The sequence below is a fragment of the Pongo abelii genome, chromosome 22 (genome assembly GCF_028885655.2).
Source record: "Pongo abelii isolate AG06213 chromosome 22, NHGRI_mPonAbe1-v2.0_pri, whole genome shotgun sequence".
Taxonomy (NCBI): Eukaryota; Metazoa; Chordata; class Mammalia; order Primates; family Hominidae; genus Pongo; species Pongo abelii.
In genome coordinates, this window is record NC_072007.2 from 34,487,775 (window position 1) to 34,514,950 (window position 27,176).

General features: G+C 36.1%; 1 long non-coding RNA gene across 2 annotated transcripts in view; it reads left to right on the forward strand.

Annotated features, from left to right (window-relative positions):
- Positions 1 to 27,176, forward strand: part of LOC112130521 (uncharacterized) — a 126,274-nt gene that overhangs the window by 51,387 nt on the left and 47,711 nt on the right. The window contains exons 2-4 of one of the 2 annotated variants that reach the window (XR_010138870.1): positions 11,795 to 11,975; positions 14,728 to 14,911; positions 15,352 to 15,470. This is a non-coding gene — a long non-coding RNA (uncharacterized LOC112130521). Of the gene's footprint in view, positions 1 to 11,794; positions 11,986 to 14,727; positions 14,912 to 15,351; positions 15,471 to 17,391; positions 18,518 to 27,176 lie in introns of those variants that run through there. The other variant, XR_008517459.2, reaches the window with a different exon arrangement.

Consider the following 27,176-nt stretch of genomic DNA (forward strand, 5'->3'; position numbering starts at 1 on the left):
TTAGTGTCCTTGTCTCTGGGTCCCCATCCCCTCTCACATTATCCACGGGTGTGTTATCAAATATATTTTAAGTTAAGGATCAATTTATATATGTAGTTACCATGCAATCTTACCAAGACTACATTTTTAAACTTATGCTTTGTAACTGCGTGTAAATAAATACAAATCCTTAAAAAGCCTAAATGATATCAATATTTTCCAAATATTTACCAGTTTCCCTAGGTGTTTTGACATCCAAAGCACACAGCTAAAAAGAAAAGCCAGTTCCCAGATCCCAGACAGGTTTCCTCATCCTTGGCACTATTTACATTTTCAACTGTATACCTCTTTGTTATAGGGAATTGTAATATACACTGCCAGGGTGTTTAGCAACAGACCTGGCCTCCTACACACCACATGCTAGAAGCACCCTCTCCCCAACTGTCAGAATCAAAAATGCCCCCAGACATTTCCAAATTCTTCCTGTTGGGGGACTGGGGCAGAGGGGACAACCACCTCTGGTTGAGAACCACTGGTACAGGATGAAGACACCATTGGTGCCACCCTATGGCCCCTCAATTATGTAATACTTGAATGAAAATATTAAAATTCTACAAAAGAAAAAAACACATAACTGATCATTTTTCCAGTCTATCTAAGGTCTTCTCATGGTCTAAAATATTACAGCTTTCAGTTCCAACATTGTTATCAAATAAGAGGCAGCATAGCTGAATAGTTGAAGCACCTGCTTCCAGGGTTCAGATTACCAGTCCTGGTGGCTCTGGGGAAATTATTCAACGTCTCTGTTTCACAATTTTCTTGTAGGATAAATGGGAACAATTTATGCTATTTTATAATACCATTCAAGGATTAAGTCAATTAATACCTGTAAGGTACTTAGAAAGCTGGGAATATACGGTGCGCTCTTATTGTTTAGACATAGGAGAATGGGCCTTGGAGAGGGGGTTAGGCTAGTTGGCATATAGTGCAAGTCCTACCACCATTTATATAACCTCAGAAGAAAAATCATATAACTTCCCTCATTTTCAATTTCTTCACACATTAAACATGGTCTTGAATGATGTGCAAAATCATAATATTTCAAATTCTGAGGCTTCATTCATGAAACCACATGTGCTAACAATATTCAATACAGAAAAGACAATGGAATTGTTAAATACACCATAGTAGAAGTGTGTGTGCGCGCATTGCGGCTTTGATGCAGTGTTTCATTGTAACGTGCAGCATTTCTCGTCACATAGAACATGGCTCAGCTGTATTTACTACTGACACACTTCTTTCTGTTATTTGCTTTAATTTGCCTTTACCAAACAAACAGGACTTCTGCTTGTAATGCTGACAGGAATACTAAAATGGAAAATAATGCTAGTATTTGAATTCTGTCCAAGTTTTTGGTAGCTTTTGGTCTTAGTAATATTTTAGTTAACTCATAAACTGACAAGAGAAATGGAGAAGGAGCACATCTAGAAAAATAAAATTATAAAAAGAACTCTGGAGGATATATGGGAATTTCTAAGTTTAAAGCAGAAACTCATTTTCTTAATTAAAGAGGGAATGGGATAATGATATCATTGAGTTTCTGGATAAAATAGAACATTTCCAGAAAGTAATGAGCCAGGCATTTGGGGAGAAAACATCTTAGATTCCAGGTGGTATGGAAAAGATGAGAGAGATACATTAATTAATCTTCTTCTCCGACAGAAGCACTCTTCTGTGTGTCTTCAAAACTATTAAAAGTACATTATTTTTAACTAATTACTGGATCTTCCATCCCGCAACAAAAATCCCTGAGCACAATTGGATTGCCAGTCCACTTACACTCTCCCTGAAGTCTACCAGATGCAGTCTATTAGAGTAAGATGGTCCAAGACACTGCACCTCCCATGCAAAATTCCTGTCAACATTTCTGGTTTTCTACCATGTCCTCATTCCCAAAGCCATCATTCATTATTTCTTAGGGCAGAATGCTACTCAGTTGGTACAATGGATATAAAGGACAGGTTTGACTACCCTCTCTTAAGAGACTCCCTTAAAAACAAAATACTAGACTCAATTTTTAAGGAAGAGAGACCCTAAAGGTCTACTGCTGAGCTATGGTGCCACTTTGGAGGCAATGAGAACTTTCATCCCTGATTGATGTAGGTCCCACTTAGGAGAGTGGTCACCACAATTATAAACAATATTTTATTTCCCCAGTGGTAATATTTTTGTGTGGAACCAGGAACTAACTAACATCTTTCCAAAACATGGTGACTTACCCCTGAGAAGCAGTCTGAAGAGACGCACAAGCATTTCAGGACAAACCACTAGAACATCATGTAACACTCAGATGAATGTGAAGGTTTGTTTATTTTTTATTTTATTTTATTTTTCCCAAATGAGGCTACCCTAGGTTATGTGGAGGTTGGAAAAGGATAACTGAATTCTAATTTATGCACAAATGGTCAGCAATTCTTACACTATGGGAATTATTCAATTGGAAATATTGGTATGAAATTTGTCTCTCACTCTAATTGAAGTGATCAGTGACATCCTTTCAGGTCCGGAAAGCATTCAGTTCAGCCTCAATGAATGGGCCAGGGTTGTTATGAAAGACAGCTTTGTCCTAGACATTTTCCTTATGGGCCAAGGCAGATTCTATACAATATACATCCCTATACCTGGATTAATGCCTCAGGATAAGTGGAAAGGTCAGTACAGAATCTCAAAGAGAAACCCACCTGGATTTCTAAGGTGTTCCTGATGGTTAGAAACTTTGCTCAGCTGTTGCGTTCAGGACCCTGCAGAACATTTTTAAGGTCACTACTTCAGGTTGGCACATCCTGCTGTTTGGAGTCTTGATGAGAATAGCCTTAATTAATTAAACGTTGTATACAAATAACAAATTTGGTCACAGCCTATGCTAGTCCAATCATCTGAGTAGCCAGTGGAGCATTGTACTCATGGCCAGAAGGTAAGACAGTTTAGAAACGAGGGGCAGTGTAGAAACTCGTGGGACCAATCTCTGTGAGTTTCTCATGTTTTGGCACTTCTTGCAAGTGGAGGCATCACCTTTTGATTCCAGACTGTCTTCCCAAGGATTTTGTAAAAATTGATATAGAATATTTTACACATTTTTGAGATACGTTATATTTTGTTGCATGCATAAAATGTATAATGATTTGTATTTGGGGTACCCATCACTTTGAGTAACCATTTTTTTCTATGTGTTGGGAACATTTCAAGTCCTCTCTCCTAGCTACTTTGAAATGTATTATACTTTTTGCTTACTATAATTATCCTTCTGTTCTATCAGACAGAACTTATGTCTTCTATCTCACTGTATGTTTGTATTCATTGACCTATCTCTCTTCATCCCTCCTTTCTCTCATACACCCTGCCCAGCCTGGTATTTAACATCCCACTCTAGACTTCCCTGGGATCAACTATTTTAGCCCCTGTACAGTAGTGAGAACGTGCAAAATTTGTCTTCATGTGTCTGGCTTACTTCACTTAACATAGTAACCTCCACTTCCATCCATCTTGCCATTTTGTGTGGCCAAATAGTATTTCATTGTATATATATATATATGCCATATTTTCTTTATCCTTTCATCCATTCATGAACACATAGATTGATTGCATATCGTTTCTATTGCGGATAGTGATGCAATAAATCTGTGAGTGCAGATATCCCTTTGATATACTGCTTTAATTTCCTTTGGATAAATATCCAGCAGTGGCATTGCCAGAGCATATGGTAGTTCTATTTTTAGGTTTTTGAGAAATCTCTATACTATTTTTCATAGTGGCTTTACTGTTTACATTCCCACTAACGGTGTGTTAGAGTTCCCTTTTCTTAATACTAACGATGTTTTTGTAGTGTCCAGACTTAGTGGACAGAGCTAGTATCTCCCTCCAGAGATAGAGCATACATGCCAGTTTAATAAAGATAATGTCTTCTTCAGTGCCAAAGGTCAGGAAGGTTTGCATAAAGCCCATTTTAATAGAATGGGATTTCCTAAACCCAGTATTCCTTTCCTGTAATACAACCCATTGTGGATTCAAGTGTCGCCTGGTTTTTCTTCTGGGTTTAGAGTAACGTCACAAGAACATGCTGATCTCTGGCTATAGCTACTGCTATGAGTAATAAACCTACTTTATCACTGGCCCAGCAGTCTCATTTTCTGTCAGCATCAACAAAACAGTAGCAGATAAATCTGTTAGTTGGCCACTAGGATAAAATTGCACGCCTTTACCGTTCTTGAGACAAATTAGTATGAGTATACATGTTTTCTCTCAACCACAAAACTACCTTAACTATTAGTGCATGATATCTTCTCTTTTAACATTGGACATTCTATGTGTGTTCTTTCCTAATCATTGCAATGCTATGAGAGTCTAGGATCCAAGGAGATTATAAGCAGTCTTACCACACAATTACAGAATAATGAGACACTGCCGTATACTACCCAACTTCACTTTCCTTTGCCTGATCTTTTTTTTTTTTTTTGAGACAATGTCTCGCTGTCGCTCAGGTTGGAGTGCAGTGGCGCGATCTCGGCTCACCGCAGGCTCCGCCCCCTGGGGTTCACGTCATTCTCCTGCCTCAGCCTCCCGAGTAGCTCCCGCCACCACACCCGGCTAATTTTTTGTATTTTTAGTAGAGACGGGGTTTCACCGTGTTAGCCAGGATGGTCTCGATCTCCTGACCTCGTGATCCGCCCGCCTCGGCCTCCCAGAGTGCTGGGATTACAGGCGTGAGCCACTGCGCCCCGCCGATCTTTTGTGTTTTATCTCTTCTACCCCTGTCTTTATCTTGTACTCCCTGCCTCGATTCTGTTACATTCTGCAACTTAAAATCTGAGTTAATAAGTATTAAAAGTAAATATAAAATAAAAATAACAATGTTTACAAATAGAATACCGCTTTTATAAATTAAAGAAAAAAATTGTCTCATACAATTTTCCAAAATTTTATCAAGCTTTTATAATATTTAATTATCAGTCCCTGTAACCAAACTCTGTAAGAAAATCAGTTCTTTGGGAAATGCCTTTTTGGGAAGGGAGGTTTATTACTTTTTTGGTTGGTATTCATTATAGCAACAATTGAAGCTAATTCGTACTGAGGTTCCACCATGTACCCAGCTTATGTAGGTGAAAGCTAAACCTTAAAGTCTTTATAGATTGTTAAATTTATATGCCCAGAATCAAATCTATTTGAACTCAATATTAAATTAAATTAAATATTAATTGAATATTGTCAGTGTTGTCAAATTTAATCAGGTGAAAATATTAACAGAATTTAAAATATCCCAGTCCTTTTATTTTCACTTGTTTCATAGTTCTATGACTCAATTAAATTGAATAGTAAGTAGACACAAATAAACATTTTTGCTATGTTCTTTGATCATACATACCATTTATATTCATTTATTTACTATGTTCAATTAAATAGCAAAGTACCTGGAGCAGTGTGACTAGCTTCTCTATTCTTGATATGGAAATTGCTATTCAAAAACCTCGTATTTTTAACCAACTGCTTGAAGTTTAGATTAAGCACATTGATTTATCCACACTTGCTTTAATCTTATGCTTCTAAATAAACATAAGCTTTTAAATAAAGATTTATGTCAAATAAGCCTTACGCATTTAAACGTATTGGGGAAAAAAAACTAAAGAAAACTTGCATTAATGTTAGTGATGATCTTATGCAGTGGTTTAATTATACTTGTTGAGATATTACCTTGCTTGTTATCTAACAGTTACAGAAGGGAGTCTCATGACCTTTCAAGTTTTTCAGAATCATCCAGCAAACAGCAATTTCACAAGCATTTTTATCTGTGACACTGCACAGTAAGACAAAATGTAAAATTCACAAGTTACATACTATGATAAATCTCCAAAGAAGTTCCTTTATCACATTCATTGACATTTTCACAGGGCATAGATACATTTATTAGAAAAATTTGCCCAATAAAACTAAATTAGATTAATGGCAGGGAAAAAGGATCCTAATTCTGTGTAAGTATATTATGTGAATCGATTTCTATTCAACTTCTTTTTGACAGAAGAGTTTCTTTTTCAAATATCATGCTAAAAATGGAAACAATTGGACTTTTTAGATATGTGCACAAGAGTGTTTTCTCACCTGTTTAAAATAAAATTTAATGTTTACTTGTATTAAAATTAATTGTAATGATATGACACCTAATTTAAGATTATTTTAGGCAAAATGACCACATTTATTTTTGTTATATAAAAATGAAGTTCTCCTTCCTAGGTATATGGTACCTTTGTTGATAAGATATTTTCAAACACAAAATGCAAAATAATATTATTCAACATAGAAGTCTTTCCCTTATGTGAGGAAGATTTTTGATATTTGTGGAATTGCCAAAGTCTCTTGATATTGTGAAAGAAAAATGAGGTTTGGTTATACAATTTATCTAGTGACCCACAGATAGGAATGACAGAGCTAGTAATGGGTTAATTAGGGGAAATAATTTTTCTCACTAGTATTGAGATTATTTATGAAGAAATAATTCGTTTACCCTTTATCTAGTGTATTTTAACATAATAGGAGGCAACTGGACAAGATCATGTCTCAGTAACTTTTCTGATCCACCATGTGTGTTTGAAACCAGTCTTTATATTAAAAAGCTTTTCCAGGCTTTATTTTGAAAGTTTAGGACACTTCTGTGGGAACAGATAAATGAAATCTAAAAGAACTGGACAACATTTTTTCTTTATAAATACTTTATAAATATTATATATAGATATAGACTCCATGTTAGGCTATGTTTTAAAAGAATAATCTAAACCAGGCTTACTGCTTTGCTGTCAAATATAGCTATTAAAATATTTACCTTAAAAGCTTAGTGAGTATACTCAAGTCATTTTTAAAAAAATCTAAACTTTTAAGGAAAATATTCCAATATTCAACAGTAAAGCAGTGAGCCTTGGAGTCTTCTATTTGAAAATATAATATAAAGATATTTTGAGTCAACTGCCCTAAAAAAATCTCCTGTGTTCCACATATTTGTTCCTCCTTTCCTCCTCCTAAAGCCGTGGCAGAATCACTTTTTTTTAATTCCCTGGAGAATCACTTGTGATTATATTTTTGTATTTGCACACACTATTCACCAAAATGAGCATTATTTTCTCGAATGCATTTTCTCTGATCCATTAGCCAAAAATTGAACTTTGGAAGAAATGTCATTAGAAGAATATTTGTTCTAGAATTGAAATTATGTAAGAGGAATTTAACAAGCAGAAAAGAATATTAGGCTAAATTGGGCATCAGACGGGATATGGTTTTTTGCTAATGCTTCCTCAGACTTGTGATGCTCAAAAGGCAATGATGATGATAAAAGAAGAATTTCTGAAAAAAAAATTAGAAAAAATAACTTCACTGGGCCCAGATTTTAAAAAAGCAATTCGTTTTTTAATTACTTTACTAGTTTTGGAGTCCTCCAAAACCCTTAAGAATTTGTAATTTCTGATTTTGCTAATCTATTTTTAGTTATGTGTTTTGTGAATACTGTTTTCTCTTTTTTCTGCACTGAATGTAAACCCCCTGAAAGCTGAGATTAGATTTGTCTTGAATTCTGCTGTACCCCAGGCATATTCTACCTTGCTCAGTTAAGGTAGCACTCTCCTCTCTACATATGTGTAATTTATAAACATGCTTCTCAGAGCCTTTATAACTAAATTTCTACATGTGTATAAAACACTGGAAATCTAGTCTATTTATTAAAGGCTAATTTTAGTAATTTTACAAAGGAAACTTTTAAAACATCACAGTAATGAAATGACAGTAGTCTAGAAGTATTTATAAAGAAAAAATATTTTGATTGCTGACACCAGGAAATCAATTAGTGTCTCAAAGATGATCACAGTTTTTGGCTTATTCTTATATAAATTGGCAGTTACAATTGCTAGATTTGGACTCAGAAAAGAATGATATATGTGAGAATTGTGGGGTGTTTTAGAAAATAACCCTTAGCACAAAAGACCACACCAGCAGTAGTGGGTGCCCAAGGGATTCCTAGAAAATCTTGATGTTTGTTCTGTGAAAATACTTTCCTATTCTTAAAACAGTGTAAAATATAGAAACTCTAACATTTGAACAGAACCACACTTAAGACATAGTTTACGTAAACAAAAATGAATGATAGAAAATGTTGATGAGGATGTGGAGCAACAGGAACTCTCATTCATTGCCAGTTTAAATGCAAGATGGTAGTCACTTTGGAAGACAGTCTGGCAGTTCCCTAGAAAACTAAGCATATTCTTTCCATGTTATCCTGCATTCGTGCTACATGGTATTTACCTAACGGAACTGCAAACTTGCATTCACACAAATATTTATAATGCCCTTATTTATAATTTCAAAAATGTGGGAGCAACCAAGATGTCCCTCAATAGGACAATGGATAAATAATCTTTGGTACATACAAACAGTGAATTACTCAGAATGAAAAGAAATAATGTTATGAAGCCATGAAAAAAAAATAAGGAAAAATTAAGTGCATCTTGCTAAGTAAACAAAAACAATCTGAAGAGGCTACATACTGTTTGATTCCAACTACGTGACATTCTGGAGGTAGAAAACTATGGAGACAGTAAAAAGATCAGGGGTTGCCAGGGCTTTGGGAGGAGGAAAGAAGGAACAAATAAGTGGAACACAGGAGATTGTTTTAGGGCAGTAAAACTATGCTGTATGATATTGTAATAGTGAATATCTGTCATTATATATTTGTCAAAATTCATAGAATGTACAAGAGAAAGAGTGAAATCTAATGTATCCTATAATCCTTACTCAATAATGTATCAAACTTGGCTCCCCTATTGTAACAAATGTACCACACTTATGCAAGGTTTTGTATTAGGAAAAGCTGGGATGAGTGTGAGAGAATTACGGGAGCTCTGTACTCTGCACATGATTTTTCTGTAAACCTAAAACTGCTCAATAAAAATAAAGTTAATCCATTTTTATAAATGAGAAGTAAGTAGAAACAAATGCATGAGATATTCAAACATGTTATTCGTATCTTGTTTATTTTGTTTTTGTTTTTTGTTTTTTCTTTGTTTTTTGAGATGGAGTCTCACTTTGTTGCCAGGCTGGAGTGCAATGGCGCGATCTTGGCTCACTGCATCCTCCACCTCCTGGGTTGAAGCGATTCTCTTGCCTCAGCCTCCTGACTAGCTAGGACTACAGGTGCATGCCACCATGCCCAGCTAATTTTTGTATTTTTAGTAGAGACAGGGTTTCATCATTTTGGCCAGGATGGTCTCGATCTCTTGACCTCGTGATCCACCCGCCTTAGCCTCCCAAAGTGCTGGGATTACAGGCGTGAGCCACCACACCCAGCCCACATCTTGTTTTAAACAATATAGTTTTTCTACTTGCATGATTTGATTAAAAATGAGACGTAACAATTTTCTTTTCATAGGTGTGAATCTGGGATCAGTTTATGTCAATAAACTTTGAGATGGAATAGATAAAACTTTTTTTTTTTTGTATGATCCACTGATATAAGAAGAAAAGAAGCATGGAATTCTCTTCAAACTTTAAAAATGATTCAAAAAAAGAAGACACAACAAGAAAGAGCCATGCAATATTATAAACATCTCCAATTATTAACCATTATTACATAATTATAAGCATTGAAAGTATGGTCTTAAAATTGTTACTAAGAAGGGTAGGAAAATCTTGTTCAACAGTGAGGATTCTTCCCTAACATTTTGCCAAGATTCCCATTAAAACGTAGTTATAATATTTCAAACATAGTACAATATTTTGGATATATTTTAAAATAGTGTAATAGTAAAGATTGTCTCTTTTTTTTTTTCAGGAAAACTCTTTCATGGGAAAAAACAGCATCCACTAACTCTCATGTTAACTGTGCAAAATTCTTCCGTCATTTAGGCCACCTCTGCACGTCCTTTCTGGCTCTGAGGGGCCAAGTAAGATTATTAGTTTTGTTTATGTAATTAATGCTTACTATAAATAGTTTAATAAAGTATATCTAATTCATGATGCCATAGAGTTGTATATATAAGTAACATATTTAAAGGCTCTTTAAAAGTACATTTTGCTGTTCTTGGTGCAACTGGTACACATAATTATGAATAGAGTTTGTGTAATTAGTTTTATGCTTATGAATATAATTCATTTAATATACAGTTAAATTTCAGATTATTGTATAATATGCTTTATTTATGAGTACTAAAGTAGATGATTCCATTTTTTCTGTTTGATTGCTGACTGCTTTCTGTTTTTCTGCTCCACATCTAAGGAAGACAATAAGAAAGCCCAAATGCCTGGCATGGCACCCACAGGTAAATTGAAACTAGGTAAAGTCACATACAAACTGTGCCTTTGCAAAATATCATTCTAACCCCACCCTCTAACCACACACACCCATGCAAAAGAGCTGCCATCATCACTTCAGCCTCCTTTGTTTTGTTCTAGCTTAAATAGGAGCCCTTCTGTTTGGAGAATTCCTTTGAAGTTTACACTGTGATTATTAAACTTTCTTTCACATTCATTCGTGCCAGTTCGTCATTCACCCTGACCTCCTTGAGTTTCTGGATGGGTACTGCTCAATAATGATTGTATTTGTGATGTGTGTGATACTCATTATTGAGTAAGAACAAAATAGAAATCTTTGTCCTCCGTTAAGGTAAATTATTAGTTCTTGAAAATAGGTTAACCTACATTCTAGCCTTTCTTTCATTGTTTGTTCTTTCTTCTTTACTTGTTTCCTACTTTTCTTGTTTCCTTTCTTCCATCCTTCCACAAATGGATAATAATACTAAATATATACGTTTGTACAATTTACTGTGCTAGGTGTTTGCATGTGAAATGAAGCACAGATATATATCAAACAGCATATAAAACAGCATGCTTCTCTTAGGGAACACAAATATTGGAGAAGCGTGGTTTATAAGAAAGAGATATTGGACTAAAACTGATATTTTAATAAATGCTGTATCAAAAGTGTAAAGTTGCTATGATAGCCCCTAACAATGAAAATATATTAATAGTGTGGCAGTCATGGAATATGCTTCTTGTACCTCCCATCAAGAGAGCACACTCTGCTGAATGCAGTGGGTGGCTCACTTGCTTGAATCCAGGAGTTTGACACTGCAGTGAGCTGTGATTGCACCATTGCACTGCAGCCATGGGAACACAGGAAAACCTCATTTCAAAAAAAAAAAAAATGCACATTCTGAAGTCCTTCAGCTGCTGTACCTTTGGGGACCTACTGCACCATTCATGTCAAGAACTTGCTCTTAGGACTGGCATGGTGGCTCACACATGTAATCCCAGCACTTTGGGAGGTCGAGGAGGGCAGATCACTTGAGGTCAGGAGTTTGTGACCAGTCTGGCCAACACGGTTAAACCCCGTTTCTACTAAAAAATATACCAAAAAAAATTAGCTGGGAATGGTGGCATGCACCTGTAATCCCAGCTACTGGGAAGGCTGAGGCAGAATATCTTGAACCCAGGAGTTGGAGGTTGCAGTGAGCCGAGATCGTGCCACTGCATTCCAGCCTGGGCAACAGAGTGAGGCTCTGTCCCCCAAAAAAAAGAAAAAAAAAAAAGAACGTGTTCTTAGTGGAAATGCCGTTAACAAATGTCTCAGCATAGCAAGACTGACAGAATTAAAATATTTTTGTCAAAAGTGGAATTCCTTTATTGGGTATTTTCTTCTCTTAACCTCTTTGGAGACCTGGCAAAACCTCTCAGAGCTGCCCTGCTCTTCTTACTCCAATCTTTCTTCCTTTTCTCTCTCCCTTCACAGGTGTCAGACTTACATCAGAGCCTGAGACTTGACATGCCTATTTTTGCACTCACTCCTCTTTCAAATTTCATAGGCATTGCTCCCTCCAAATCACCGCTCTTCTAATTTTATCCTGGAGTGTGCATCCCAGAAGACGTAAGCTGACACAATTGGAAACTGAAGTTGCTTGAAAAAGCTGGTGGTAAGATTAGGTAAAATAATTGTGTTACCACCTTCTGAATGGCAATCAATATTGCATCCTAAGTAGCATGTTGGGTTGGGTGCAGATAGTTTTTGAAAATAGGTGGTGACCCAACTTACAAATATTTCACCAGTGGTGACCTAGGAAAACAGTCTGATATAAGGGAAAGCTCTTCCCAGTGAGATGATTTAGATATTTGAAAGGGCAAGGGCAATGAATGGGGTATGCATGTTAGGGTAATGAAATTAACTTGTAAAGGCTAAGGTGTATTGCGATACCACAAAGAAATGATAAAAAAAAAAACCTGATGCCATTGCACAAATAATATTTAACAGTGAAAGTTGGCCTCTTATACAGCTTATAAGGAGTATAAGAAAGGATACAGCTGAGAAGCAAGTACAGGACTTAGTAGAGTCACAGAGCGCCAAATATGTTGAAATGATTAGCTAAATTAGATCTGTCATGCTGTAATCATGTCCTAATTGAGAAAATCTGAAACTCTAAAATATGGCATGCTATATCTATGCCAGCTTGCAACAGTGACTCACTCTTTTAAAAAAAAATGTTGGCTGGGAGTGGTGGCTCATGTCTGAAATCCCAGCACTTTGGGAGGCTAAGGCGGGCAGATCACTTGAGGTCAGGAGTTCGAGACCAGCCTGGCCAACATGGTGAAACCTTGTCTCTATTAACATTCCAAAAATTAGCCAGGTGTGTTGGCAGGTGCCTGTAATCCCAGCTACTCAGGAGGCTGAGGCAGGAGAATCACTTGAACCCGAAAGGCAGAGGTTACCCAAAAGGGTGAGCCGAGATCATGCCAATGCACTCCAGCCTGAGTGACAGAGCAAGACTCTGTCTCAAAAAAAATTGTTTATATTTATTTAATATGTGCAACATGTTTTTTGCCCCCCCTTCTTAAGTAAGAGTTCATGTTTCTACCATGTTGTATTAGTCTGTTTTCACACTGCTATAAAGATACTACCTAAGACTGGGTAATTTATAAACAAAAGGGGTTTATTTTTCTCAAAGTTCTGCAAGGGGAGGCTTCAGGAAACTTACAATCATGGTGGAAGGCAAAGGGGAGGCAGACACCGTCTTCATACAGTATCAGGAGAGAGACAGAGATAGAGAACTCAGGGGAAACTGCCATTTTTAAACCATCAGATCTTGTGAGAACTCCCTATCATGAGAAGAGCATAGGGAAACCTCCTCCATGATCCAATCACCTCCCACGAGGTTCTTCTGTAGACATGTGGGGATTACAATTCCAAATGAAATTTGAGTGCAGACACAGAGCCAAACCATATCACATGTGAAAAGACCCTTTACAATTCACTCCCTCATAAGGCAATAGATGTTTCCTATAGGAATGTGGCCTACCTTGCGTCCTAGATGTTAACCAATAATTACCATTAATTTCCAGTATAAGCCATCTGGCAATGTGCTGGGCCGCAAAGAGAAATATGACTAAAGTATATTTTGAGACTTCTTCATCAAGGGACCTAGAATGTAAAATGGATAAGTAATAAATCACTAACTAGAGGCCCTTTATGAAACACAAGATTTAACATTTGGTTTAGAACCTTAGGGTGTAGGGCAAATTCACTGCACAGTTAAGTAGAAGCCTAGAAAATGTAAATTGTCTATGCTGCATGAAGTTTAAATATATGTTTCTATGCCAGATGGTAGAGGAAGGAATTTTTAAAAAGCTCAGAAAAGTAGCTGTGATCAAATGAGGTTGTGTGAGGCCATGAAACTTACCAGATGATTGTCATATATGAGAGGTCCCAGAAGACCCACTATTCGCTAAGATCACCGGAAATATGCTGTTAATTAGGGCACCAACATCATAAAAGATTAGCTATCTTTTGCAGATCAGGACTGATGGTGGAAAAGGTGATCACAGGGTTTAGTTTGTTAATAGTGATGGAGAACATGAGATCCTGGATCAACAGAGACCAGATGGTGGCACATAACCACACAATTCCTAAGAATTGGCAAAGTCAGAAAGTCAGACGCTGGGAGTTGTAGTGACAGCGGAAGCTGCCTTCTTTAGAAGTAAAAAATAAGGTTCTGTTTAATATTTACAATCAGAAAAGGGTAAGAGGGTGATGAGAGTCATCCCAATAAAAATCATGGTTCTTTGCTCTATTCCTGGACCAGTTACAATTTGGATACCCAAAGTCTCATCGTGGATCCCCTTTTACAATCTGGAATTACAGGGACCATATAATAAATGAGGTCCAGTAGGTGCCCTGCTGGGATTGATGTTCTTAGCAGTTGGAGTAACCAACAGTAAGAGCTATAGCACCAGGAAGGACTGGGAATATATTAGCATCTTAATGGGGATGACAGGGCCTGTAAGTACAAATACTGGAACTTCAAGGACAAGGAGTGCTGTGTTAGAGGAATATGGAGGCAGCATACATAACAAACTGGACAACAGATTGTTCATATGCTGACTGTATTTAGTTTGTTGGTTTGTTTGTTTTGAGACGGAGTCTCACTCTGTCAGCCAGACTGGAGTGCAGTGGCACAATCTCGGCTCACTGCAACCTCCTCCTCCCGGGTTCATGCGATTCTCCTGCCTCAGCCTCTGACTATATTTGTTTTTGGACACGCCAGTACACACCAATATAAACAGACTCATAACAGTGGCAGAGATGGGGTTAAGCATGGTTCCAAGAACTGAGACTTTTGTACTTACCAAGACCAATTTATTTACTAATGTTTACAATCCTTGCATATTTAACAGGGATCAATGTCATATATCACTGTTTCTCAAAGATTATCTGGTCTCTGGATGGCAAATCTGCAATATTGAAACCCTTGAAAGAGAATTGTGTTTTGTGAGTTACATGACTACCGTTTGCATCCAAGTTCTCCTCTGTAATCAAGAGAAGAATGCAGAAACTACATGTCCAAGAATCTCTTTCCAGGTTAGAGTTTACCAATGGGATTAAATCATGTGAATGTTGGAAGGGAGAGAAAAACAAATTCCAATATTCTCAGGCAAGCATTGTGACCAGAGGTAGAAACTCATGGCAGCCAGATGAGGTGGCTGCATAGACTTCTTTGTAAACTCTCATTTCATGGTTGTATTGTCAAGAGTTCTGCATCTCAAACCTTTTTACAGAGGATACACGCTCAATTAAAAATTTTAAGGGATAGTATACTGAACACATTTTCCAACAAAACATATTTTATTTTAGCTTGAATTTCTCCAAATATAAAATTTATAGAGAATAGTTATATTCTATTGATGATTATAATTTAACCTTTAGATGAATTATTTGTTAACATCTTGCATCTTGATACAAACATTATTCTTCATATAATCACTTTATTTTTGTGTTTAACTGAAGCCCTGTTGTTATAGACTCTAGACAGCTTATATGTATTGGGACAAGGCAACGTGATGAAGAAATAATATAATTGTAGGATCACCTCTGTCCAGTAGCTGTTATCCAACATCTGCATACTTAGATTTCTGGAGAGGTAGGTAAACTACTGTGTTAGAAAATACTAGAAGTGCATGATTGTATTTTTCATGTCCAAAGTCTAACACATTAAATAGAGAAAAGGATTCTAAAATTATCTACTTTGAAAGTTGTAAACAAAAGTGAATTTTCTTGGTTAAATATCCTATTTAATTGCATTTCTAAAAATAGCGTAAATGTGCATTGTTTGATATATGTGGTGAGATTTTTTTAAAGTACTTAATTATAATGTTTTATTTGATGAGACTAGCTATTTGGTGTTTTTTTAAATGGAAAGGGGGCAAACATACTTAATAAAATGCAAAAATAATATTGGAAAAATATTTTAAATGATTGCTAAGTATTTTAGTGAATACCTAATTGCATTAGTTTGCTGAGACTGCCATAACAAAATAACACACATTAAATGGCTTGAACAACATAAATTATTTTCACACAATTCTGGAGGCCGGAAGTTTAAGAACACGGTGTCGGCAGGTTTGACTCCTCCTGAGGCTTTTCCACTCGGCTTGCAGTTGTGTGCTTTCTCATTGTATCCTCACACTGTCTCCCTCTGTCTGTGTGTTCTACAATCTAATCTCCTCTTCTTACAAGGATACCAGTCATATTAAATTAAATCTGCACCCTAACGACCCTAATTTAATTTAATTAGCTCCTTAAATATTTTATCTCCAAATACAGTTACATTCTGAAGTACTACAGATTAGGACTTCAACATATTAATTTTGGGGGGAGGGACACAATTCAACTCATAGCACTTGTGTTGTTCATCTCATAGAAATATAACTTTCTATGGGTCTTTCACAACAATGAATGTTAGATGAATGCTGTGGTTTGAATGTGTTCCTTCCAAAATTCAGGTGTTGCCAATGTGATGATTTGCTTTGTTTTGTTTTGTTTCTTTGAGACAGAGTCCCTCTCTGTCACCTAGGTTGGAGTGCGGTGGCACCATCTCAGCTCACTGCAACCTCCACCTCCGAGGTTCAAGCAATTCTCCTGCCTCAGCCTCCCGAGTAGCTGGGACTACAGGCACGTGCCACCAAACCCAGCTAATTTTTGTAGTTTTTAGTAGAGATGGGGTTCACCATATTGGACAGGCTGGTCTTGAACTCATGACCTCAAGTAATCTGCCTGACTTGGCTTCCCAAATCGCTGGGATTACAGACATAAGCCACCATGCCTGGTCCAATACAATGATATTAAGAGGTGATGCTTTAAAGAGGTGATTAGATCATGAGGACTTCTTCCCTCGTTAGTTGGACTAAGGTCCTTATACAAGAGACTTCACACACCATTTGGTTCTAGCTGTGCTTCTGCCTCCCGCCATGTGAGGACACAGCATTTCCCCCTCTGGAGGATTTAGCAGCAAGGAACCATCTTGGAAGCAGAGAGCAACCATTTCCTAGACAACCAAACCTGCTAGAGCCTGGATCTTGAACTTCTCAGCCTTCAAAACTATGAGAAATACTTTTCTGATTATTATTAGCTACCCATTTTCAAGTATTTGTTATAGAAGCACAAAATGGACAAAGATGATGAATTTCTGAGACTGCTGACACCATCATAGGAGCGACATGTTTATTGTGTAATCTCTTGAGACTTATCCGAAGTTAGAAAGAAGGAGGAATACATTCTACTGCCCACAGACAAAGACTCTTTGAACTTTGAATTTTGATGGATCTAAGCACAACATTTAACTGTGAGTACCTGCTATTAAACTGAAGAACAAAAGAAAGTTATATGTATTTATAGATGTTTGTGGAGAAAGACGAAAAAATATTGACAATACTCGACCTGTACAATGCAGAGTTGGTGAAATTCAGAAAGTATGATTGCAGGAAAATAAAGCTAGTTGGCTTCCAACTGGTAAAAGTCCACACTATGAAGAATTAACTCCCCCACACTTCCTGTCTGCATAGGCCTATGCCTTCAAAAGAACAAGTTCCCACACCAGGGTCAAAAAGGAAACCATAAGTCAAGACAAAAGTGCACAGTGAAGGCAGAAGATGAGGAGTCTCAGGTTGCATCTTCTGAGGCACGAGGATTCAAAGGTGAACAAAGCACACAGCACATCATTTGACGTGGTAAGTTTCATGGATATAGAAGTAAGGGGGACAGAATGTCGAGGTGTGTGTGGCGGGGGAGGAGGGGAATTCAAATGAGATTCTGATCATTAAATAAACTTGAAACAAACTTGGAAAGGTGAAGTAAAACAGCAGCCATTTTCCTGACACTCAAGGATTGCTTCTGCAGGTGCAGAAAACAATGACAGCTTCAGATATTCTATGATGTACAGATGCCATTTATCAAATTCTTTGATTTCAAGTAATAATGGTGTTGGTGCAGCCAGAGTTGCAAAAGAGGACTATTGATTCCAACACAGTCTCAAAGATGGTTGAATTATGTGCTTCTACTAATGTGCCTGTTGTTCTGGACCCCATATTTGGAAACCCAGTCTAAAACATGCATCTTAATCCCTATCTATGATTTTGAAACCATTTAATTATTTACTTCTCCATATGTCTGGAGGCAGTACTACACATTGGAAGTTTGAGAAAATAGGATACTTAAATATTTATTTAAGATAATTGAAGAGTAATTAGTCCAGGGAAGGATTATAGGGTTCCCTAGAGGTATAGGGCCTATTGGAGGTGATCAAATTAAAATGAAGTCATTCATAACGATTTTGTGTTCACTAGTCCTCTCACACCTGCATGATGAGAAGATGTGAACAAGTAAATAATTGGATTTAACCTGTGCTTTTCCTACTTGCATAAAATGAGGATGTTAATGGGAATTGTGGGTATGTGAAAGATGAAGATTATGATGATAAGCCACAGAATTTAAGTTTAGTAAAATGGAAAGTGAGAGCATTTGGTGGTTAGAGAGTAAAAAGGTAGTAGAAACTATGGTTTGGGCAAGGCAATTAAATAGGAGTGAAGTAGAGCAAATAAAGGAAACACTATTAAGGCAGAAGGTTGATACTATAGAATTCTGAGATAATAATAAACTGTTGTTTGGAAATAAAATTTATTTGTTTATTTATATTTGTACTTGCTTATTTTACCATCACATTTTTTGGTTAAAGTTACAAGAAGTAGAGTTATGTCCTAGTTTTCTGTAACCAGTGACAATAGTAAAAACAAGAATTAATTGAGCACATACTATTTTCGAGACTATTTTATGTGATTTTATTGATTAAATAATTCATATTTCAAATGACTCTGTGAAAAAGGAAATATCATTAAGCCTATTACATAGATGAAAAAGAAGAGCAGAGAAGCAAAGCATCACAGGGCTGGTAAACTGCAGAGCTGAGATTAGAACGAAGTGGTTTGACTTTAGAGCCTGTGTGCTTACCTGGACTTTTCCACTTTCTCGATTAGAATTTAGATCTGATTTCTAGCTATCTTTATTTTTTCCCACATAGCCATTTTATCTGACTGAAAGATTATAGATATATGTGCACAACTGGACTGAATACTTGATTGTAGACTTAATTCATAGTGATGCCAGCCTGTAAAATGGCTTATATGATGAAATGAAGAAGTATCTCTGCTATAAAGACTTTGGAGTAATGTATTTGTGACCATATTTGTTCATGTTTATAACAACATCAGACTAAAATGGAGAGTTCTGATCAGCTGCACAATAACCACTGTGCAAACATTCAGCACAGTCATCAAAATATCAAAAACAGAAAAAAAATCCAGGTAATGTAAGGCTATAATCATTTCAGAATATTTATTAAATTTAAATTCATCATAAATAATTCTGAATCTCATACCTCATTATCACAGACTTAATCTAGATAATAAATATAAAAGTAAATTAAAAATTCTGTAAACTACAAAAAAATTAAAAAGGATTTGATACAGACTTGAGTTTGGTTTGTTTATAATCTTGACTGTTGCTATATTGACCCTTAATTTCAACAGTCACTGAAAATCATAAGGTAAAATTACTTCCCAGTTTTTTTCTAAGTTTCTTAATTAGAATTTGCTTTCTGAGAACACTCAAAACAGCTTTATGTGCAATGCAAAGTGATTAGGGGAATTCTTATTACTCTTGCAACTAGGAGATGGAAGCATCAAAAAATTAATTGAATAATAAATATCACAATAGGGAAACAACATTATTTGAATATCACCATCCTTCTGTCTTGAATCCCAGAATGAAGAAAGCTGATGGATTTTCAGAAAGGTAGGAAACAATGCACAGGTTTTGTTTTCAATAATTTTTTTTCAATTCTGTACATGAAGCAAATATTTTACTTCTAAAATATCAGTGATCATTTTGCCATTATCTGAAATTCTACAGGAAACTCCAAGAATGCAAAAATGGTCATATGTGTGTTTGTGTTTGTGTGTGTGTGTCCATATATTCATTTTCTCAAATGTACTACATAAGAGCCTCATTAATACTGAAGACTGCAAAATAAATCATAAAAATATTTTAGCACTGGTTTCAATTCAGGCAGAATAAGTGGAACATACATCTGCTGCATGTTTTATTTTATTATTTAAAATATCCACCAATAAAATGGAAGACGAAATGGTTCGCTCATTTCATTTCCAGATATCACCTCATTTTGAAGAGATAAATGGGATATCACCTGGAGATTATTACAAAAGATTTCAAATGGAAAGGCAAGTGTAAAACCTAGAATGACATTGTGAAGCCAATATTGATCAATAGGTGGAGCATATTATCGGAAACAGGAAATTGTTACATTGATTTCTCCATTTAGGTGCTACATGGGCATGACAGGCCATTGGAATTCTACCTTATGGATCTCTTCCCCACTGCTAACTACATAAACTTGTGTTCTTGCACCTCTGAGGCGTGATATGATATCATTTCTACAATCCTCCATGTATTAGTCCATGTTCACACTGCTTTAAATACCCGGGACTTGGTAATTTATAAAGGAAAGAGGTTTAATTAAGTCACCATTCGGCATGGCTGAGGAAGCCTCAGGAAACTCACAATTATGGTGGAACAGGAAGCAGACACTTTCTTCACAAGTTGGCAAGAAAAAGAATAGCAAAGGAGGAACTTTCAAACACATAAAAAGCCATCAGATCTGATGAGAACTCACTCATTATCACAAGAACCACACGGGGGAAGCTGCCCCCATAATCCATTACCTCTCTTCCACAAAACCTGGGGATTACAGGTCCCTCCCTTGATACATGGGGATTAAATTCAAGATGAGATTTGGGTTGGAACACAGAGCCAAACCATATCATTCTGCCCCTTGCCCCTAGCAAATCTCATGTCTTTTCACATTTCAAAACCAATCATCCCTTCCCAACAGTCCCCCAAAGTCTTAACTCATTCCAGCATTAACTCAAAAGTCCACAGTCTGAAGTCTCATCTGAGACAAGGCAAGTGCCTTCCACCTATGAGCCCGTAAAATCAAAATCAAGTTAGTAACTTTTATACCATGGGGATTTAGGCATTGCACAAATGCTCCCATTCCAAATGGGAGAAATAGGCCAAAACAAAGGGGCTACAGACCCCATGCCAGTCCAAAATCCAGTGGGACAGTCATTAAATCTTAAAGCTCCAAAATGATCTCCTTTGACTCCATATCTCACATCCATGGAACGAGAGTGGGTGATTTATTAAGGAAAGAGGTTTAATTGACACACAGTTCATCATGGCTGGGGAGGCCTCAGGAAACTTACAATTATGGTGGAAGGGGAAGCAGGCAACTTCTTCACAAGTGGGCAGGAAAGAGAAGACCGAAGGAGAAACTTCCAAACACTTATAAATTCATTAGATCTCATGATAACTCTCTCACTATCATGGGAACACCATGGAGAAAACCATCCCCATGATCCAATCACCTCCCTCCCTTGATACTTGGGGATTACAGGTCTCTCCCTTGACATGTGGGAAATACAATTCCAGATAAAACTCGAGTGGGGACACAGAATCAAACCATATCACTCTACCACCACAATTACTCTGTTATTTGCCAACAGGAAATATTTTTCTTCTTCAAAAAAGGTATTTTCACCTGTTTTCTTTATTGCTATGTGGTGTTCATTCAATCTCACTTACCCAGTGCAGTTTCCCCAGGCCCAGAGATTTCTGGTTAACACCTATTGTTGGCATCTTAGTTAGTCATCAATTTTTTCCAGAATATATTTATTGACCACTACCCCACTCCATTCATTTTGATTAAATGTGTTAAACATAATCCATGAAACCAGCACTTTCATGTCAATCTATAGTTTTCATAATCTTAGAATTCTTCAGATTTTATTGAACTTGGTTTTGTTCATTTAACCCTCAAACTTGTAAGCTTGGTGGAATTTTGGTTTGGGGTTCTTTATATCTCTAGTACTTAGCACTAAGCATGGCATAAGTTCTCAAGAAACATTGACATTAATTGGTTATTTGTTAAATTTTCATTTTATTCCCAAGGAGGTTCTTACTTCACAGGTTATTCATATAACATTTTGCAAAGCAAGAATGTTAAAAAACTAATCATATTTTTAACTATATGTGCTTTCCATTTGTGTATGTTCCATGTGGATATTTTAAATTTATAAGCATAACGTATACACTTAAAGCAATATACAAAACTTAGAATAAATGAGTATTTTCTACAAATTTAAAAAACTATACAAATAAATTAAAAATATAGATTTTAGCAAATCTGATTTATTCAGGATCTGCAGGACAACAGCAGCTTGTGATTTAAAAGCGCCAATGAAAATTAAACATGAATCACATGAATAAGCAGACCCCCACTCAAGATTCAGATACTGCAAGGTATCTGCATTTCGAGACAACACAGGGTTTCAGTTAATCAAGATGTTAACAAGGGATACAATACTACTGTAAGATTTTTATGATGGTCAAAGGATAAAATACAGCAGTAGAAAGAAAATACAGACAAACATCTAAGATGATTGAGACATTGAGGCATATCTTCCAGGGTTAACTGTCAATCACATAGGATGTAATTTGTCTCCAGATCATGAACTGCCAAAAATGTATAATATCTTGGCTTGGGGAAGACTCATTCATACTCAAGGGGGTGTTGTTTATATTTTATACCCCTCTGGAAGCATGGCCATATTCAATAGCAGAAATAGGTCAAAACAGTCACCAGATGCAAACATGCATTCTGGATATATTCTGTACAGAATGGATTGGAAAGGTTGCATTCCTTCTGGAAGAGGTAGGGAAAAACAATTTCCTTTACTTTTCCAGGTTCTAGAGGCCACCAGCATGTCTGAGCTTGTGTCTCCACATCCTTCCAAATTCTACTTGTTCTCATTACATCTCTTTCTCTGACTCTGATCCTCTGGCTCCATCCTATATGGACCTTGTGATCCCATGCAGGGTAACCTCTCCATCTAAAGATCCTCAACTAATCACATCCACACAGTTCCATATGCAATGCAAAGTAATATCAGTATCAGATATTAACAGGTAGAAATCGTTTTGGAGGAGATCCCACAGCCAGTTTTTAATTTGGGCATTGGGTGCTGGCAGAGGAACCAAGTGTAAATTATACTCTGCCTGTTTAAATTCTCATAGATAGGTGGGATAATAATTATCGTGTACATCGATTTACTGTACTTCTACTAACAAGATGCTTCACCTGTCTGTTTGAATATCTGTAGGAATATGTCTCATTTTTCATCTTGAATCAGTGTCCGTGATCTTTCCCAAATTTGACGTCCTCTAACATATTGTCCAACTGTTTGCTGAGTTTGTGTAATCTATTTTTTAATCTATATTATCTGTTCAAATTCCTTGACACTTTTTAAATATCATCCCTTCTAATTAGCCAATATAATCAATGTTTTTTTCCTCAATATGACTCTTTTTTAGGTTCATTTATGCTTTTCTAGGAATCCTATTTTTATGTCAATTATATTTAAGTCTCTTTTTCACAGCAACATTTAAAGGTATGATCATGATGTCATGTTTAGTGACCAAGCTTTTCTTAGGATTTCATAAATTTAATCTATTTCCTGCCACTGCAATTTTAGGCAGAGAAAAAAAAATAGAAGAAGTGAAAATGTATGTAAATTCCTATGCCATTCCCCAATATCTCTTTCCTATATTCCTTACCTTATCTCAACCATTGATTAGATGGTGACCTCTTCACTTCTACATACATTTGTTCAATCATGTGACTCATCTCTTCGGTCTTTTCTGAAACCTCAGTTTTTCAAACAGGTGTTTCAATTGTCCATTTTTTTTTTTTTAAATCAGTCTACTATCTTGTGACTTGTAAGGAAAATGATAATTTCATTGTACATGTTTCTTAATCTTAAACAAGTGTTATAGTGCACCTGCAGAAGAATGATCTCTTCATCATTTGACAAAGCAGTGGATCCAAACTGAAATAATGTTTTTAGCCCAAGACCCCTAGTATCTTTATGGCATCTTGTTCAGGTACCAGATATCAGATATGCAAGTCCAAACCCAGAATCAATGTAATTGAAGTCAGTATCCCCTAATTATTCAGTTAGAATCCTGGAAGATGGGTAAATGTAACAGATTTGTCATTTATGGGTCAGTCTGATCCTCTTGGTAACATGAAACATAACTGTCTTTAGGCTTATATTTCTGTTGACAAAAGGCCAAGCATTATTCAAAGTTAAATTTTTGAAAAAGAAAGTGGAGTATTCTCCTTTTATTCTGCTAATTGTTGCATTGCTCAAATGACTTAATTACCTCTCATTATGTCTACCTAAGAGGCCACTTCCAATAAAAGAATGAGGTCATCAGTTTGTTTATTCTATTCCCCTGCTGAAGTAAGAAATGCTTTTTTTTCCTTCTCTAACTGCATGATAATTTTTCATAATAAGCACTCGACACTGTGATTCCTTTTAGTTTCCAGTCATTTAAGGCCCATTTGTTGACCACATAGCCAGTTTATTGGCTACAGTCCAAAACTGATATAAATCCATACACTAATATTATTATCACTCCCCAGTTTCTCTGACAGCATGGGCAACACCATTTTCTTCCCATTGAGTGGATTTATCTTTATCCCTTATGAAGTACATGCAATTATCTACCAGTTGTAATACAGCTGCTTCCAGATTGAAGGCCAGCTCTCCACCCTTGAAAAGTAAACCCTGCTGTGTGTGTGTGTGCTTTTTTTTTTTTTTGGTTGGTTGGTTGGTTTTTACTGAGATGGAGTCTCAATTTGTCACCCAGGCTGGAGTGCAGTGACGCGATCTTGGCTCACTGCAACCTTTGCCTCCTGGGTTCTCCTGCCTCAGCCTCCCTGTAGCTGGGATTACAGGTGGGCGCCATGAAGCCCAGCTAATTTTCTGTATTTTTTAGTAGAGATGGGGTTTTGCCATGTTGGCCAGGCTGGTCTCAAACTCCTGACCTCAGGTGATCTGCCTGCCTCAGCTTCTCAAAGTGCTGGGGTTACAGGTGTGAGCCACAGTGCCTGGCCAGTCTGCTGCTTGTTTAGCAGCCTCCAGTAATTGATCATATATAGGAACTCATTTGGCAGTGAAGTGAGGGCAACTCCTCAGGAGGAACCAAAATAACAAGACTCAAAGACATGGAAGAAACTCTTCATGTAGGCAATATGTGCCTCCAGGGGTCCTCCGACACAGGTGCTTGAGCATTTGATGTGGAAACATGTTTGTACATTTCCCTCCCTACTGGAATGTCATTCTGACATAGTCCATTTCATGATGGGTATATGATATCAAATAATAATTTATGCATTCTTATAATGAAGAATTTTAAAAATAATAATTATAAAAGCAGTTTTAAATAAGGCCCAGAATAACAGTTGTCTTTCAAAGAAATGTATTTAGTAGCAGCCTCAAGTCACTTTCTAGTAAAATCTTAACAGTCATGGGTGGCAGTTAAGAACTTATTCCAAAATTCCTAGTAATGTGAGTACAGTGGCTGACATTTCAAATACTGTTGAGCCTGTTTTGCATTCTCAGAGGAATTAGCTGGGTTATGACTCTTCAAAGCTCCAAGAGAGATGGCTTTTGCTTAGAGTCCCATGCAAATTAACATTCAGAAAAATAAATTGGTAAACACAAAACAAAGAAAAAATTAGTTTGAATAATAGGTTAGTATGTTCCTCAATATAGTATGAAATTTGTCTAGAAACCAAAAATCCAATTAGTCTTGTGCACTTTTTTGGATTTGGAGCTTGCAGAGAATAACTTGTGTGTGTGTGTGTGTGTGTGTGTGTGTAAGAGCTCTGGTATCTCTGACCCAGGTAATTCCTAATAATTTCACCATTTTGCTGTCCCAGTGTTTTAACTAGCTATTTATTAGTTAACCCCCAGTTGTCAAATGATGAGTCCAGGGAGAAATCAACATTATATCGTAAACATAATGAATGACAATATTTTAAATAAAAATCTAGACCTCAGGTTGTGGTGATAAGAAGTATAATTTTAATATTTCTGGGGGTGAAAATAAACATGTATTGGAATCAACCCCACAGGAATACAAATAATGTTTTATTTTCTCCTGAAAAGAAAGAATTAATCAAATAGTTTATAGAATAAAATGACCCTTAGCTTGTTGGTTAGTGCTAAGATAACCTATTATCTGTATTTTTAAAAAATAAAATAACAATAATACCAAAATACCTTGATCACAACCTCACTTTATACAAAAAATAACTTGCAAATCAATCATAGAAAAAAATATTTTAAAAGTACAAAAATATCTGTAAACCTAGGGGAGGTAAATGTTTCGTGGCCAGAACATGAAAGCACTACATATGAAATAGAGGACAAATGGGATATATCAAAGTTAAAAATATCTATTCATTACAATATTTTTTTTGTAGAAAAAGAAATGACACTAATACATAAATTAACCAAAAAAAGAAACATATTCATAATTAAAAAGCTTTACATAGAGTACAAAAAAGCACTCCAACAACTCAGTAATGAGAAGATATTAAAATTAAATAATAGACAAAAAGACTGGAACAGGCAATTCACAACAAAAGTTATGTAAATGGAAAACCAGTGAGTAAAACAATACTCAATATATCATTAGTCAGGAAGGGAATGCAAATTAAGAACAACAAGATACTACTATTATTCAGTGCACTAGCATGGCTTAAATTTGAAAGAATGACAATACCAAATGTTGCTGAGGACATGAAGCAACCGGAATCCATTATACTGAAAAGACCATATAATGGTATATCCATTTTATAATCTATATTACAATTTCTTATCAAGTTAAACACACATTCATTCTTTCACCAAGAAGTTTAACTTATAGTTATTCACCAAAGATAAATGAGAGTATATAAGCACAGGAAGAATTTATACTAATGTTCATAGAGCTCTGATTTTTTAAAAATCTAATACTGTAAACAACCCAAGTGATAGTATAGCCATGCAATGGAATATTACTCAACAACAACAAAAATAAATGTTGCTAATAGTCATTGCCAATAATGCAAAAGTATGGAAGAATCTCAGTTTATGTTGAATGAAAGAAGTCAAACAGAAAATATTGTACAATTTCACTTACAAGAAGCTCTAGAACAGGCACAATTATGATAGTGAAGGTCAGATCAATGTTTGCTTTAGATAAGACATGAAAGAGATTTCCTAAAAGGAAAAACAGGATCTTCCTAAGGTGATGATAATGGTCTGTATCTTTGCTGAAATGGTGAGTACAGAAACAAATATATTTGTCATTGAGCTTACAC